General features: G+C 45.3%; 2 long non-coding RNA genes across 2 annotated transcripts in view; both read left to right on the top strand.

Moving 5' to 3' along the window:
• The window catches only part of LOC146801671 (uncharacterized), a 140,024-nt gene extending 132,811 nt beyond the window's left edge, over positions 1-7,213 (top strand). The window contains exon 3 of the long non-coding RNA XR_014968059.1: positions 7,095-7,213. This is a non-coding gene — a long non-coding RNA (uncharacterized LOC146801671). The remainder of the gene's footprint in view (positions 1-7,094) is intronic.
• The window catches only part of LOC146801670 (uncharacterized), a 399,120-nt gene that overhangs the window by 271,204 nt on the left and 110,093 nt on the right, over positions 1-17,823 (top strand). The gene's annotated exons all lie outside the window — the stretch shown is intronic.

Below are 17,823 nucleotides of genomic sequence, written 5' to 3'. Positions count from 1 at the left end.
TGGGTATGCACTAGTAGTATAGTGCGTTTGACACGTACGGGTATGCACTAGTAGTACAGTGCGTTTGACACGTACGGGTACGCACTAGTAGTATAGTGCGTTTGACACGTACGGGTACACACGAGTAGTATAGTGCATTTGACACGTATGGGTACGCACTGGTTCACACGAAGGGTACGCACTAGTAGTATAGTGCGTTTGATACGTACAGGTACACACTGGTTCACACGTACGGGTACGCACTAGTAGTACAGTGCGTTTGACATGTACGGGTATGCACTAGTAGTATAGACACGTATGGGTACGCACTAGTTCACACATACGGGTACGCATTTCACATGCTTACAATGGTAATACAGGCGTACACATGCCAGGAATGGAGGGCTACAAGTCGCTCAAGGATGTCCATCAAGTACTTGTCATTGCATACTTTCATGTGCAGGTCCTAGGTGTGGCAGCCAGTGATATTGCACAGCTCATCTCATCTAGTTGCACAATTGATGTGTGAAGACCTGTGAACACATGTCATGTGTGATGGGGCACTATGTGGCACACATCACCTTGCCACTTGCCACATGTGTGTCTGTAGTCCAACTGTGTCATGTACAGCAGCAGTGGGATGGCACAGTCATCAACACCCGCACCTGTCTCCTGATGCCAGGGACAGGGACACTCTATCAACTGACATGTCACGATCAGCGTGCCCCTTTGTGACTATGTTAGGTGTGTGTCATGTGTTCCCATGAGCTTGATGTCAGTGTTCCGTCAACTGCATGTGCTGTTGGTGCATCCAACATGGGTCTGTGTGGAGAAGGGCATGGAACACATCTAGGCACACCATGCCACATGTAGATTCCCACGGCTGTAGGGTCTGTGTGCATCGGACATCATATTTTCCCAGTCATACATGTCTGCGTTGTCTCAATGGCTGTGTCTTTCTGTTGTCACGTGTACCCCTTCATCGCAATGTGTTTGATATGTACATTTGACATTCCATGTGAACTGTGCGTGTGCCTTGCAGTCAGCTGTGTGGATGAGATGACATCCTTCCAATGCAGCAATGTGGTTGTGTGTCACTCCGGTGATATCTGTGGCTCTTCAACTCAGACTGGCCCCCAGCTCATTTCAGGGCATGTCATGTAGACTTGACAATGAACAGGTGTATCTGGGTTTTTGTAGGAGTGCCAGCAAGCTGGCATATGTGTCCTGTATGTATTGCACACTCCCGACTCCATAGTTACCTGATGTGTATTAGCAGTGTAGCATGTGCTATGTTCATTGACATTGATATTGGCAGACTCTCAATCTTCATTCTTACAAACAATGTCTTGCAGGGCACAGCCTGTCCCAAGAACAATGCCAGACTTGGGTGCCATGAGGGAACGAGCCTGCATCCGCCGTTACAGATTCACTCGCCAGTTGATTGAGGACTTGACAGACAAGCTGGCACCACACCTCCAACCGCGACACAGGTATCCTACTGCGCTGACCCCCAAGATGAAGGGGATGGCAGCCCTACATTTTTTTGCCACAGGTACGTTCCAATTCACCATAGCTGATGTTGGTTGGATGTCACAGACAATGTTCAGCCGTGTTCTACGTGATGTTTTAGCAGCCATGTGGGAGCACCTTGATGAATTCATCCAATTTCCTAATCCTGAGGAGTTGACAGATGTCAAGGGGGATTTCTATGCCCTGGGAGGGATTCCCCATGTAATTGGGTCCATTGATGGTACACATGTGGCTTTGGTACCACCACAATAGAAAACATTACCACTCAATAAATTCCCTTGTGGTGTGTCTTGCTAACATTCTGATTTCCCATGTCTGTGCACGTTTTCCAGGATCAGCACACGATGCCTACATCATGAGTCATAGCAGGGTGCCACAAATGATGCTGAGGCTGCACAACGAACGAGCATGTCTTGTTGGTGGGTATACTCTGTCCAGTGTGTTGCGGTATCTTTGGCTCTTACGGCATCTCTTGACCCACTTATTTACATGATGTTTCCATGTAGGGGACTCTGGCGATCCCAACATGCCATGGCTGCTGACCCAAGAACACCTACAGATCACCGGTACAACAATGCACACGGACAGACCAGGCGAGTGATTGAGAGGACGTTTGGACTCCTGAAGAGCCGATTCCGGTGCCTGGACAAGACAGGCGGGTCCCTCCCTTATGCACCAGAGAAGGTGTGCCAAATCTTCCTCGTGTGCTGCATGCTGCACAACATGGCAGTTGAGAAGGCAGTGCCACTCATCCTGGATCCAGATGAGCAGGATCATCCACCGGTGGAGGATCAAGGGCTTGCTCACGAGGCTAGTGATGAGGAGGAGGATGATATCCGGAGTCAGCTCATACGCAACTTCTTCTCATAATGGTGAGTCACTGGGTATGAGTGTGCAAGCTTGTAGCATTGAGTGGCATGTGTTGCAATGTGTGTGTCCAGCTGACTGAATGCAAAGTGGCTTTGATGTGTGTTCTGATGTGTCACTTGAGTGATGATGTCATGCCAAACAGTTTTGAGGAGAGACTTTCTTTGAAATTTACATGTGTCCAACCTTGTTCATGTTTTGTAAATGTCCATGTGTGCGGAGAGAATTGTTTTAGGTGACTTCTTGTGTGTCTGTCATTCCCAGGTTTTTGCACCTGTTGTCTGCTCGTGTCATCGTTGTCCTCCTGCTATTCCTCATGAGGATTGCAACGTGTGCTGAATCAGCGTTCCATGCACGTACATGTAGAAATGTCAGTTTGGGTAAGGATTGCAGCAAGGCTTTTTGGTGGTGGTACGGGTTGGGAATGTGTGGGCCTGCTTCTGTGCATGTTGTGCTAACATGCATACATGTCTTCTCACCATGGAGCATATAACATGTAGCATCACTCCCATGACATGATAGTCACCCTTCTTGACAGTCATCTGTAGTGAAGTGTGGCGTCTGATGAAGGCATCAATGTGTGTAAACCTTGCCTCTGAAACATTGCGCATGCTACGGGTGGACAAAGTGTGGGACATCACAACAACAGGCTCTATGGGGAATTGCAGCCTCTCCGTGTGCAGCAGGATGTGTTTGGCTCATCCCCATAACTTGTGTGCCAGTTCAATGGGATTGACATCATCCGTGTTGTGAAGGGGGGATCCAGCATATGTCCCACATGTTCTGTCAACTGACCTGTGAGTCTGTTCATATGGATGCATTTTCCTTTGTGTGTGTATGTAGAATAAAGGTATTCAGCACAATCCAAAGTGCCTCATCTCTGTCACTGCATCTCTCTTGCCAGTTTGCATGCATCATCTATGGCATAATTGTCAAATATTGAGCATATGTGTGTATGTGTACTTCGGCAACATGCATGCAGTTCTTCATGGCTAATAATATCTATTGTGCATGAAGTGCCTGGTTGTGTTTGTATTTGTGCAGGTTGCTCCCCACAACGGGACGTGAACGCCTGCTGATGGTGTGTCTCCTGTGCGTAGCTCCGCATTTTGTTGCCTGATCCTGTGGCCATCATTTTTGGTGATTGTTCATACATTTTCTCAGAGTGACCCATGAGTAACCTGACACTCCTTCCTTTACATACACCTGTTGCACTGTGCCTTTCTGACTTCCTTGTCTTTGTGTGCTACTTTTTGCCTAATTTCTGCTTTGTACCACTGCAAGCTCATGGCCATACACAACAGCCTTGGCACACAGAGGCAGACAGCACTATTTTTCCCAGGACAAACCCCCCTCAGGTTCTGGACTCCCGTCAGCAGCAAGTACACAACCTGGCTCATGTGCACCTTCCACTCTGGCTCTCCATCAGGCCCCTTCCCACACAACATCTCAACCACATCATTCCCCATCCTTGAAGCCCACGTCCAGCGTGTCATGAATGTCTCCTTTGAGTTTGCCACATTCCATGGGTGCTGGAGGCATGCAGGGACCCAGGCCCTTCTTAAGCAACGGACGGCAGTACCGCAGGATCTCCTGGTACATCACCCTGCTTCCCTACCCAGTAAATGTCATCAGGAAGACACTCAACAAGCAACTGACAAATTTCCTCCAGGCAACCAGCTCCAAGCAACCGCCACCAGACCATCTTCCACAGTAATCACACCACTGCAACCGTCATCATTGCCACTGCCAACGACAACTTTGCCCTGCTCAACAATGGTGAGCCCACCCCCCTTGACCTCTCAACGGCATTCTACACTATGTGCTAACACACTGTCAGCTCACACATCTCCAACACTGGTATCCAGAGGAGGGCCCAGGATTAAATCAGAAAGTAGCTCACCAGCAAGACCTAGGGAGTCTGCCTCCAGCCTGCAGCATGGAGTACACTGGGGTCATCTGGCACATGCCCCAGGGCTCATCTCTCAGCGTGACGATCTTCAATGTCTCCATGACCCCCCTTTCCACCATCACATGCGCACACGACCTCATCATCATCTCGTATGCCATTGACACCCAGCTGCTCCTCAAACTCACCAAAGAGCCAGCCATTGCCAGACCCAAACTTCAAGAAGGCATGAGATCCGTTGACGAATGCCTGAACATCAGCCACCTGAGGTTGGACTTGGAGGTCATCATCTGAGGATTGTCCCCTTACAGCTTGGTCAACTCCTTGTGTCCCACTGGTCTGGACACCGCACCAGCACCCAGTGGCCACTCACGCAAGCTGGTGTTCATCATGGACCCATCGCTCACAATTACCATGCAACTCACCACCATCTGTACCTCATGCTGCAACACCCTCCGCATGCTGCAAATGATCCACAGATAGATCCACTCCAAGGCAAGACAGACCGTCCCCCAGACCCACGACACCAGCCGGCTCAACTACACCAGCGACCTCCACGGAGATCAACAGCAAAACTGCAGGAGAACCTGTCCACATCCAGGGTGCATCCACACACCTCATCTTCAACATCCCCCACCCCAGCCACATCACCGTCCACCTGAGATAGCTACAATGGCTCACTGTCTGCTGCAGGATCACCTTCAGACTCCTCAACCACACTCAGGAGGCAGTCCACAACCCCAGACCCGAAACCGACCTTGTACGTCTGTCATCCAACCCCTCGTTGGCCCAACTCCATGCAGCCCACCTTGCCCTGGCCACCATTCATCACATCCACATAAAAACTGCATGCAGGAGATAGTTCTCCCACCTCGCCAAACAGACCTGGGACTCCCTCCCCAGGCACATCAACATGACCCATGACCTCTACACCTTCATGATACTCTTCCAAATTGGTCTGTCTGAGCAGTATTGCAAGCCCCCCCTCAGCAGCTTGAGGCCATCACGGATGAGTATTGGGCTCCATGTCTGTATTTTGTGATACATTGTGACCCATGTGTTTCCTCGAACGGACTCAGATCCAAGTGTATGGATGGCTGGAGTTAGTTCCACACTCAGGCATACTTCGACATATCCCCACACGTATGTTGTGGACTCATGCTAAATGACTGCAACATAAAATTTCATGTATTAATTTTTTATTTATATCTCTGGGTCGAGATTTGTGCACAGAAAAAGGTGCAATGCAGGGACCATAGAATCCAAAGTTCACAGGGGGAGATGGGATCCTTGGCATTTGAAGTCATCAGAGTCCAGACCACAGTGTTTGGCATCATTGGTCAAACTGTGACCAGCAAGTCCATGTGGCAGATGATGTCAGTCAATGAGGTGATGCTGTTGCACATGAAGGCCAGGTGCCAGGCCAGGTGACCTGGGAGATGTGGATGGGCCACTGCCTCTCACGGTCTTTTCCGTGGACGACCCACCTTCCTCGAGGGACCCTCAGATGCAGGCCTTGACGATGCTTGGGACGCTCCGTTGGACGAATCCTCCTCCTCCTCCCTCCCTGGGGCTGGTGGTGGTCTTCACCTGGTGGCACAGGGAGGGTTGCCCATGTTGTCTGCGATCCGACGGAGTGAATGGCTGTCACGATTCTGTAACATCATGCTAAAAACACTTGACTCATGAGCAAGTGTAAAGTTGATTCTAAATGGAAAAACCCACCCCTTTCCCGTGCACCGGCACTGCCTGGGTTTGTATGTGTGCATATAGAATGAATGTAGGGATATTAACCTCAAAAGTACGTTGTTTGCAGTGTGCTTAGATTCACTCTGTTGGTTATTATTGATGTATGGCACAGAATGCGCTCTCTGAACTTTGATGACTAATGTTGTTTTGTTTGAGAACCTTTGTGCATTTTCCGCTTTTCTGCGATCAGTGGAGAACATGTAATGCGGGACTTACCCTGCGAGGAACGGGAGATGCTTCAGCACGCACCCGTGTACGTGGCTACGGTGCGCGCTAACACTGGGTGTGGCTGACTATAAAAGCCACACCAGGTGTCCTGGAAAGCACTTTGCCTTCCGCTTGCTTCCCGAGTAGCAGCTCTGTTGTGCTCTTCGCGTCTTACTTGATTTATCTGGAACCTCCGGTTTCTTCTGATCCACGGATGCTTCATTCTACGCAACAGATCCCTGCAATAGAGAAAAGACAAGAGAAGGAGTTAAGTACTTTCTGAAATAAGGCGCCCGTCGCAAGACAGTTATTTGTAGTTAACCTAATTTTTGGAACTTCCGCTTATTTTCTTATTAACAAGAAGACGAACTCAGTTTCCCCTGAAGTTTTCAATAGTAGGAATTCGATACATAAGAACATTTTGTAGAAATGAAACAAGGGCAAAATATAATGTTTTGTGAAATAATGTTTTGTGAATAATGTAAGTTTCTAGAAAGGTTTATGTAAACAAATAGTACAATGTTTATTGCTGATTTTACCCTCTTCAGTGCCCATGACGAGATAGTCTCGTCATGGAGCACGGTCGTGCTGTGCCCATGATGAGACTATTATGTCATGAACCCCACCCACTAATGTAACGCCCGGCACAGGAGGGGGAAAGGGCGTGGCACAGAAGGGGTTAACTCTTGGTGATTAGTCGGGCTACAGTTATTGAAAGGTTCAGAAAAGCGAGACCAACTTAAAAAGAAAGACAACAAGAAAGACACGTGAGTGAAAGTAATTTGTAATCTAAAACTTATGTATAGAAGTGTTAAAACATAGAAGAGTAAAATGTTGTTTTACTTTGCAGTGTAACGATCCTAACACCTATAGAACCATTTCAAGAGATTGCCTGACTACTCTTCTCGCTGATCATCAACACCAAGACAAGAAAATACTGGACGTAGGCCATCCACATTCTGATCGCAGGTAGGCCCAGGAACAAAGGTTAATAAGGAGACGTAGAAAGAGTATAGAACGCAGTGAAGGTGACAAGGTAAAAGAAATGCTAAACTCTGACGCACCCTTGCTTGTTGTTTCACAGGTCGACAGCAAGTCTCCACAGCGTCCAGTATCCGGCCCTCCTCCCTATATTCTGAATAGTATCTTGTTGTAGTTCACCATCACAAGTTGTTAATTAGAGGTTAGGGATGTTGGTCCATTGTGTCCCTGTGAAAAATTCACTACGTCGTCATAAGAAGATAAGGTAAGAGACGACGTAGTACCATGACAGAAGGCAAAGCCCAAGAAGAAATTTTCGCCTGAACTCAATGGATCCAACAGCACCAATCTCCTTACAAGACATAGCTGCTATGTTAAATGATATTAAAAACGAAAACGCAGCCTTACGAAGAGATTTATCAGCTCTTCAAGGCGCAGTGCAACAAAAACCAGTTCTTAAACCAGCCACCTTCCATAGCCTCTTTTCTAACCCTGCCTCTTCATCTTCTTCGAGTCCTCCAACGCAAATTCAGGTTATTACTCCAGTGGCAGTCCCTCTCGCACAACCAGAAAGATTTTATGGTGATTGTAATAAATTCACCATTTTTATGAATCAATGTCATTTGCACTTCTTAGCCAAAACCTCATCTTTCCCGGACGATTCATCTAAAGTGGCCTTTATTTTGTCATACTTAGGGGGCGACGCTGCCCTTTGGTCAGTTCCTCTGGTTGAAAACGATGATCCCATTTTGTACAATTTTAAAAACTTTGAGCGGGCCATGAAGAAGATTTTTGCAAAACATGTATTTGTGCAATCGGCGGATCATGAGTTGCTTAATTTGAAACAAGGGTCTTCAGATTTATTGCATTACATTACTGTTTTCAATCGCTTAGTGTTAGAAGCTAATTGGCCGTATGATAAGAGAGTTTCACTTTTTTATAGAGGTTTAAAGGAGTATTTAAAAGATATGGTAATGCAAATTTTAGACCCACCAGATGATATTAACGAATTTATAGATCTAGTTGTTAAGTTAAATCATCGACTTTCTGAGAGAAAAGGGGAAAGAGGAAAGGGCGAACATAAATTAATAATGTTCAAAGACAAAACTAATAACCAGAGAGAAGTAGTAAATAGATCGGATTCGACAGAACCTATGCAGATAGGTTCAATTCGGGGTCCCCTCTGTAAAGAAGAGAAAGAAAAGAGGCGAAAATTAAACCAGTGCCTCTATTGTGGCAAGACAGGGCATTTCGTTAACCCTTTCGCTGCCAAGCCTTTTACCCCTCCTGTGCCAAGCCTTTTTTTGGCTATTTGGGGTAGTGCGCGCTTAGGCCCCTGTAACTTTTTGACCACATTAGGTATCCACGCCAAATTTGCGTCCTTTTCTTCCAACATCATGGGGATTCTAAAGGTACTCAGGGTTCGTGGATTCCCCTGGAGGGGTCACAGAAATGAGCCAAAATACAGCAACATTTTGGGTTTTTTCGTAAAAAATGGAAAAACGGGCTGCAAATGAAAGCATCTGGGTTTTTCCCTGCAAATGTTATCAAAAAAGGGTTTGTGGGGTTGAAATCACCATTTTCCCAGATTTTCGGGGATACCAGACTTTTGTCAGAAACCCAACATTTTTTACACAGTTTTGGCATTTTTCTGGGACATAGCCTAATTTTGCTATTTTTTGTGCTTTTGACCTCCTTCCAGTTAATGGCAGAAATGGGTACAAAAGCAATAATGGATCCTGGAAAGCTATACATTTTCGAGAAGAAGACAAAATTCTGAATTCAGCAAGGGGTCATTTGTGTAGATCCATCAAGGTTTTTTTTTATAGAAACTAACAGTTAAATATAGGATAAATTGAAAATTTGTTGAAAAAAAAAGCCTTTCGTGTCAACGTTTTCACCTGTAACTTCTAATTATGACAGCTCTTTGAAAGCAATATACCATTACATCTGCTGGACATTACTGGTTGTGAGGATATATAGGACTTGTAGGTTCACCAAGAACCCGACGAACCCAGAGCCAAAAACTGAGCAGCAACTTGCAATGGTTTTTTATTATGTATCGGGTATATAGTAATTATTCAGTAAAAATGTGTACATGGAAAAATCAGTATGAAAGACACCTATGTATTTCTGAAATGGGAACAAAATATAGAGTTTAGAAACAGTAGATATTTGCACATTTCTGAAATTGGGAATACTCATACTAGCATGAGAATTATCAGTCATTTTTTAGAATGACTTCTTTTTTACACAATATCTTTCATTTGGAAGGCAGAAATGCATCGAAAGTCAATAGATAATAACAGTTCCTTTACAAAACTGAATGACCCTAAGTCTCCCGATAAAAATGGTACCTCACTTGTGTGGGTAGGCATAGTGCCCGCGACAGGAAAAGGCGCAAAACGCAACGTGGTCACAACTCAATATCGCAGTGAAAATTTACCCTTTTTTGGCAAAGTGCCTAGCTCTAGTTTTTGAACCCTAGCTCTGCGGGCACCTTGGGAAACCTAGCAAACCTATACATTTTTTAAAACTAGACACCCAGGGGAATCCAGGATGGGGTGACTTGACTGCCTCCCACCAGGGTCTGTTACCCAGAATCCCTTGCAAACCTAAATAATTGACAAAAAAAATCACATTTTCCCCACATTTCTGTGGTGGAAAGTTCCGGAATCTGCGTGGATCCACAAATTTCCACCCACCCCGCGTTCCCCAAAGTCTTATGAGAAAAACGGTACCTCACTTGTGTGGGTCGGCCTAGTGCCCGCGACATAAAACGGCGCAAAACGCAACGTGGTCACACCTCAATTTCGCAGTGAAAAATGACCCTTTTTTGGCAAAATGTTTAGCTGTAGTTTTTGAACCCTAGCTCTGCGGGCACCTTGGGAAACTTAGCAAACCTATACATTTTTTAAAACTAGACACCCAGGGGAATCCAGGATGGGGTGACTTGACTGCCTCCCACCAGGGTCTGTTACCCAGAATCCCTTGCAAACCTAAATAATTGACAAAAAAAACACATTTTCCCCACATTTCTGTGGTGGAAAGTTCCGGAATCTGCGTGGATCCACAAATTTCCACCCACCCCGCATTCCCCAAAGTCTTACGAGAAAAACGGTACCTTACTTGTCTGGGTCGGCCAAGTGCCCGCGACAGGAAACGGCGCAAAACGCAACGAGGTCACACCTCAATTTCGCAGTGAAAAATGACCTTTTTTTGGCAAAATGTCTAGCTGTAGTTTTTGAACCCTAGCTCTGCGGGCACCTTGGGAAACCTAGCAAACCTATACATTTTTGAAAACTAGACACCCAGGGGAATCCAGGATGGGGTGACTTGACTGCCTCCCACCAGGGTCTGTTACCCAGAATCCCTTGCAAACCTAAAAAATTGACAAAAAAAACACATTTTCAACATATTTCTGTGGTGGAAAGTTCCGGAATCTGTGTGGATCCACAAATTTCCTACCACCCAGCGTTCCCCCAGATCTCCCGATAAAAACAATGCCTCACTCGTGTGGGAGGCCCAAGTACCCGCGACAGGCAAGGCCCCAAAACGTATTGAGGCGACATGAAAATTGCCTACCTCAAAACGACCTGGTTTTGCAAGGGGGGTCACCTGGGTTTTTGGCCCGGTGCTCGGTGGCCACCTAGGGGAACCTACCAAACCCACACATTTCTGAAAACTAAACACCCGGGGGATTTCAGGGAGGTATGGCTTGCGTGGATCCCCCAACGTTTCCTTACCCAGACTGCCCTGCAAACCTCAAATTTAGCTGAAAAAATCACCTTTTTCACACCTTTTTGTGCATGAAAGTTGTGGCATCACCGGGCTGACACAAATTTCCTACCACCCAGCGTTCCCCCAGGTCTCCCGATAAAAACGGTGCCTCACTCGTGTGGGAGGCCCAAGTACCCGCGACAGGCAAGGGCCCAAAACGTATTGAGGCGACATGAAAATTGCCTACCTCAAAACAACCTGGTTTTGCAAGGGGGGTCACCTCGGTTTTTGGCCCGGTGCTCAGCGGCCACCTACGGAAATCTACCAAACCCACACATTTATGAAAACTAGACACCCGGGGGATTCCAGGGAGGTATGGTTTGCGTGGATCCCCCAACGTTTCCTTACCCAGAATGCCCTGCAAACCTCAAATTTAGCTGAAAAATGCACCTTTTTCACACATTTTTGTGTGGGAAAGTTGAGGCATCACCACGCTGACACAAATTTCCTACCACTCAGCGTTCCCCCGGGTCTCCCGATAAAAACAGTGCCTCACTCGTGTGGGAGGCCCAAGTACCCGCAACAGGCAAGGCCCCAAAATGTATTGAGGCGACACGAAAATTGCCTACCTCAAAACGACCTGGTTTTGCAAGGGGGGTCACCTGGGTTTTTGGCCCGGTGCTCAGTGGCCACCTAGGGGAACCTACCAAACCCACACATTTCTGAAAACTAGACACCCGGGGATTCCAGGGAGGTATGGCTTGCGTGGATCCCCCAACGTTTCCTTACCCAGAATGCCCTGCAGACCTCAAATTTACTGAAAAAATCGCCTTTTTCACATATTTTTGTGTGGGAAAGTTGAGGCATCACCGGGCTGACACAAATTTCCTACCACTCAGTGTTTCCCCGGGTCTCCCGATAAAAACGGTGCCTCACTTGTGTGGGAGGCCCAAGTATCCGCGACAGGCAAGGCCCCAAAACGTATTGAGGCGACATGAAAATTGCCTACCTCAAAACGACCTGGTTTTGCAAGGGGGGTCACCTGGGTTTTTGGCCCGGTGCTCAGCGGCCACCTAGGGGAACCTACCAAACCCACACATTTCTGAAAACTAGACACCCGGGGGATTCCAGGGAGGTATGGCTTGTGTGGATCCCCCAACGTTTCCTTACCCAGAATGCCCAGCAAACCTCAAATTTAGCTGAAAAAATCACCTTTTTCACACATTTTTGTGTGGGAAAGTTGAGGCATCACCGGGCTGACACAAATTTCCTACCACCCAGTGTTCCCCCGGGTCTCTGGATAAAAACGGTGCCTCACTCGTGTGGGAGGCCCAAGTACCCGCGACAGACAAGGCCCCAAAACGTATTGAGGCGACATGAAAATTGCCTACCTCAAAACGACCTGGTTTTGCAAGGGGGGTCACCTGGGTTTTTGGCCCGGTGCTCAGCGGCCACCTAGGGGAACCTACCAAACCCACACATTTCTGAAAACTAGACACCCGGGGGATTCCAGGGAGGTATGGCTTGCGTGGATCCCCCAACGTTTCCTTACCCAGAATGCCCTGCAAACCTCAAATTTAGCTGAAAAAATCACCTTTTCCACACATTGTACACACACGTAAAAAGACCACATCCATAAACACAGAGCCATGGTACACATTGTGTTTTCCAATCCACCCATCAACCAGGTATTGCAGTACCTCCAGGAGTGGTACACTCTCCCTACCTGGAAACAACAATGCTCTTCAAAGAAAGACGAGAAAATGAAAGTAGCACTTCACTGGCAAACTCTGTAAAGTGATGCTGGTGTATTTGAATGTAAAAAAAAACAATCGGCCACTTTGCAACCCCTCTGTCTTGCTATTAGTTAGGTATCATATAAGAAATTCTATTTCTCTACATGCTGCTGCACTTTGGATTTGAAAAACTAAAAAGAAGGGCATTTCTCGGATCCATTTCACAGGGAAGCAACTAGAAAGACGAGCGTTTTTCAAATTTGGATCCTTTCACAGGGAAGCAACAACAGGCACACACGAACGAAGCCGAGCCTCGTGGCATGCCTGGGCATACCAAAGTGCCCCCACCCTAACCCAAACCCACCGATGAAAAAATCATGCTGCTGCACTTTGGATTTGAAAAATTACAAAGAAGGGCATTTCTCGGCATTTTTGGATCCATTTCACAGGGAAGCAACTAGAAAGACGAGCGTTTTCAAATTTGGATCCATTTCACAGGGAAGCAACAACAGGCACACACGAACAAAGCCGAGCCTCGTGGCATGCCAAAGTGCCCCCACCCTAACCCAAACCCACCGATGCAAAAATCATGCTGCTGCACTTTGGATTTGATAAATGAAAAAGAAGGGCATTTCTCGGTATTTTTAGATCCATTTCACAGGGAAGCAACTAGAAAGACGAGCGTTTTTCAACTTTGGAAACAATTTACAGGGAAGCAACAACAGGCACACACGAACGAAGCCGAGCCTCGTGGCATGCCTTAGCATACCAAAGTCCCCCCACCCTAACCCAAACCCACCGATGCAAGAAACCCCCCTCCCCAGCCCCAAAACTCACCTTTACTCTCCGTGGCGCAGGAGGCAAATGGCTTCCTGCGCCTCGGAGAGCAAAGGGAAACCTCCAATGACGTCAGCGCGGCTCGCGCGCTGACGTCATTGATGACGCGGGGGGGCAGAGGGAGGCAGGGGAAAGTCTTCCCCTGCCTTCCCAGTAAAAAAAAAAAAGATCGACCACTCACGGGGGGAGCGCCAGCGCTTCCCCCGTGGGTGGGTGTCATGACGAGATGGTCTCGTCATGGGCACAGCGCGACTGTGCTCCATGACGAGACCATCTCGTCATGGGCACAGAAGGAGTTAAAGAATGTCCTACGCGTCCAAATAAATCAAAACTAAAAACTACTGAAGTAGCTGTGACCGAATTTCAATCCGAAAACTAGAATGCTCGATAAAAGAAGAGGTCCGTTTGTCGAGTGCATATTCTAGCTTGGCCTCCACTGAGCCCCCTCAAAATGGTCGTCATCTATGTATAAAGGTCAAACTTAGAACCTTAACAGACCCAATACGTATCTGGGAAATTGATGCCCTTATAGATTCAGGAGCAACAGGAAATTTTATCGACACTAAATTATTAAGAACTTTAGAGTTTAAGACTGAGATCAAAAAGCACCCAGAAATTGTTCGGGCAGTTGACGGGAAAGAACTCACGTCAGGTCCGATATCTCAGCAAACAGAAATTTTGGAAATGGACAGTTCCTCAGTTCATAGAGAACAGATAAGATTTGATATCATAGATGCACCTCAGTTCAGACTAATTTTAGGGATTCCATGGTTAAAACTACACAATCCTGTTATAGATTGGATCTCTAAAACCATTACTTTCCGTTCACTTCATTGTCAAGATTATTGGTTTCTAGAACGCAATAAGGAAAACATGGTGCAAGGATTTGACTTTTCAGATGAGTTACAAAGTATCTTAGTACTTGACTGAGTTCCTTCAGACTATTCAGATTTAACAGATGTCTTTGACAAGAAAAGTGATAATACCCTTCCGCCTCATAGGGATTTTGATTGCAGGATAGATTTAGTGCCAGGAGCGTCCTTACCGTGTAGTAGAATATACGAACTTACTGAAAAGGAGAATAAACATCTAAGAAACTACCTAGATGAATATCTTGAAAATGGTTTATCCGACATTCCAGATCGCCTGTCTCATTTTCTCTTTTTTTTATACCTAAGAAAGGGGGGGAAATACGCTTGTGTATTGACTATAGAGCCCTAAACAATGTCACAATCAGAAATAGGTACCATTTGCCTCTTATTCCTACCCTATTGGATCAGGTAAAACAGGCTACTGTTTATACTAAATTGGATTTGGGCGGAGCACATTCATCTTGTAAGAGTTCGTGAGGGCGATGAGTGGAAGACTGCATTTCGCACTAAATTTGGCCTTTTTGAATATCAAGTAATGCCCTTCGGACTCTGTAATGCTCCTGCTGCTTTCCAATTTTTTATAAATGAAGTTTTACACAAATGTATTGATGTTTGTTGTATCTTTTACATTGATGACATACTCATCTATTCCAATTCCAAGGAAGACCATGTAAAACAAGTTTGTGCTATTCTTCAAAAATTGTTTACCAATTCTCTATATGTCAAATTAGAAAAAAGTTTATTCCACGTTTCAAAAGTAGATTTCTTAGGATATGTGATTAGTCCTTCTGGGATTGAAATGGATCCTAAAAAGATCGAAGCAGTGAGCTCCTGGCCAAGTCCAACTTCGGCAAAACAGGTGCAGAGTTTTCTAGGCTTTGCCAATTTTTATCGTAGATTTATTCAGAACTTTTCCCAAACAATAACTCCTACTTCCAAATTGCTTCGAAAAGGAGTTAAGTTTGAATGGTCTGAGTGTGTTGAAACAGCCTTTCAAGACTTAAAAAAAAGCCTTTTATAATAGAAGCGGATGCTTCTCAGTTTGCTTTAGGAGGAATCTTATCACAGCGAAATAAAGATTCAGGACAGATGCATCCTATTGCTTATTACTCCCGAAAATTGTCATCCGCAGAACAAAACTAAGCAATTGCATACAAAGAGTTATTGGCCATTAAAGCAGTTTTTGAGGAATGGCGGCATTACTTGTTAGGGGCTCGTCACCCTGTGACCATATATACAGATCATAGAGACTTGCAATCCTTGAGGTCTGTTAAAGCTTTATCTGCCAGACAACTGAGATGGTCTTTGTTTTTCAATGATTATAATTTTGTAATCACCTACAGACCTGGAAAAGAAAATCTAAAGGCTGATGCTCTGTCGAGAATTGGAGAAAACAATTGTGAGAATATTGTAACTACAAAACCTGTACTACCCACCACTTGTTTTCAGGCCACCCTATCTGTCTATGATGTAATAACAAATGCAAAGAAAGAATTAGAATCCAGAGGGTTAGATGAGTGGAAGAAAGAATACCCATTCCTACAAGAAAAGGATAAGCTTCTGTTTGTTCTTGAGCAACTTATGGTACCAACATCTGAGATTCGACAATCGGTGATGCAATTACATCATGATACGCATCTATCTGCTCATCCAGGAGTTGCAAAAACTTATGCACTTATTAAAAGGAAATTTTGGTGGCCTTCCATGTTTAAGGATATAAAAGATTTTGTTGAAACTTGCAGTATTTGTGTTCAAAACAAATCATCACATCAAGCTCCAAGTGGTCTTTTAAAACCACTACCACTTCCACCCCAATCATAGCATACCATTTCTTTAGACTTTATAGTTGAACTACCCTCAACTAAAAAGGGGTTCTCTACTATCTTAAGGGTTGTAGATCAATTTTCACGTATGGCACACTTTGTACCTTTAAAGAAACTTCCTACTGCCATGGAATTAGCACACATTTTAATGAGCAATATCATACGTCTACATGGAATCCCGTCGGTAGTTATTTTCGATAGGGGTTCTCAATTCGTGTCTCATGTATGGCAAAATTTAAGTAAGTTGTTAAACATGGAAGTACGTTTATCATCTAGTTACCACCCACAGACTGATGGGTTAACCGAGCGCACCAATCAAACTATTGAACAATTCCTTCGATGTATAGTGACTCATTTACATGATGAAAATGATTGGGCTGACATTTTAAGTGCCTTAGAATTTGCATATAACAACGCAGAACATTCATCTATTAAGATGCCTCCGTTTTTCTGTAATTATGGCTTTCACCCCAAAAATATTCCTGATCATGTAAATCCAATCTTTACAGTGCCTTCTATACTGGATTATATCTCTAAATTGAGTACCGTTCATACTGAAGCTGAATTTAATTTGGCAAAGCAAAAGAAAATAAAAAAGAAACAGCAGATAAGCATAGATCTGTTCAACCCTTGTATTCAGTCCATGATAAGGTGTGCTTGAATACTACGAACCTACACCTAAAAGGAAATAGGAAATTTAACCCTCGTTTTATTGGACCCTTTCCTATAGAAAAGGTCATAAATCCAGTTTGTGTAAAACTAACATTACCTCCACGGTATCAGTTTCATCCAGTATTTCATGTCTCATTACTAAAGCCTTATCACCCGCAGACATGTATTATCAAACCTCCATCTCCAATTGAGATAGATGGCCATCCAGAGTTTGAGGTAAAAGCAATTTTAGATTCCAAAAGAATGCGTGGAAAACTTTACTATTTAATCGATTGGAAAGGATATGGTCCTGAAGAACGAACTTGGGAACCCTTAGCTCATCTAACACATGCACCTAGACTATTAAAAGCCTTTCATACACGATACCCAATAAAGCCTCAACCAATTCCAAAGGTCTTAGGGGGGATCTTGAGAGGGGAGTACTGTCACGATTCTGTAACATCATGCTAAAAACACTTGACTTGTGAGCAAGTGTAAATGAAAAAACCCACCCCTTTCCCGTGCACCGTCACTGCCTGGGTTTGTATGTGTGCATATAGAATGAATGTAGGGATATTAACCTCAAAAGTGCATTGTTTGCAGTGTGCTTAGATTCACTCTGTTGGTTATTATTGATGTATGGCACTGAATGCGCTCTGTGAACTTTGATGACTAATGTTGTTTTGTTTGAGAACCTTTGTGCATTTTCCGCTTTTCTGCGATCAGAGGAGAACATGTAATGCGGGACTTAGCCTGCTAGGAACGGGAGATGCTTCAGCACGCACCCGTGTACGTGGCTACGGTGCGCGCTAACACTGGGTGTGGCTGACTATAAAAGCCACACCCGGTGTTCTGGAAGGCACTTTGCCTTCCGCTTGCTTCCCGAGTAGCAGCTCTGTTGTGCTCTTCGCGTCTTACCTGATTTATCTGGAACCTCCGGTTTCTTCTCATCCACGGAT

Source organism: Triturus cristatus, chromosome 8 (genome assembly GCF_964204655.1).
Source record: "Triturus cristatus chromosome 8, aTriCri1.1, whole genome shotgun sequence".
NCBI lineage: Eukaryota > Metazoa > Chordata > Amphibia > Caudata > Salamandridae > Triturus > Triturus cristatus.
The sequence above is the reverse complement of the archived record's forward strand: the minus strand, read 5'-3'. Positions and strand labels throughout refer to the sequence as shown.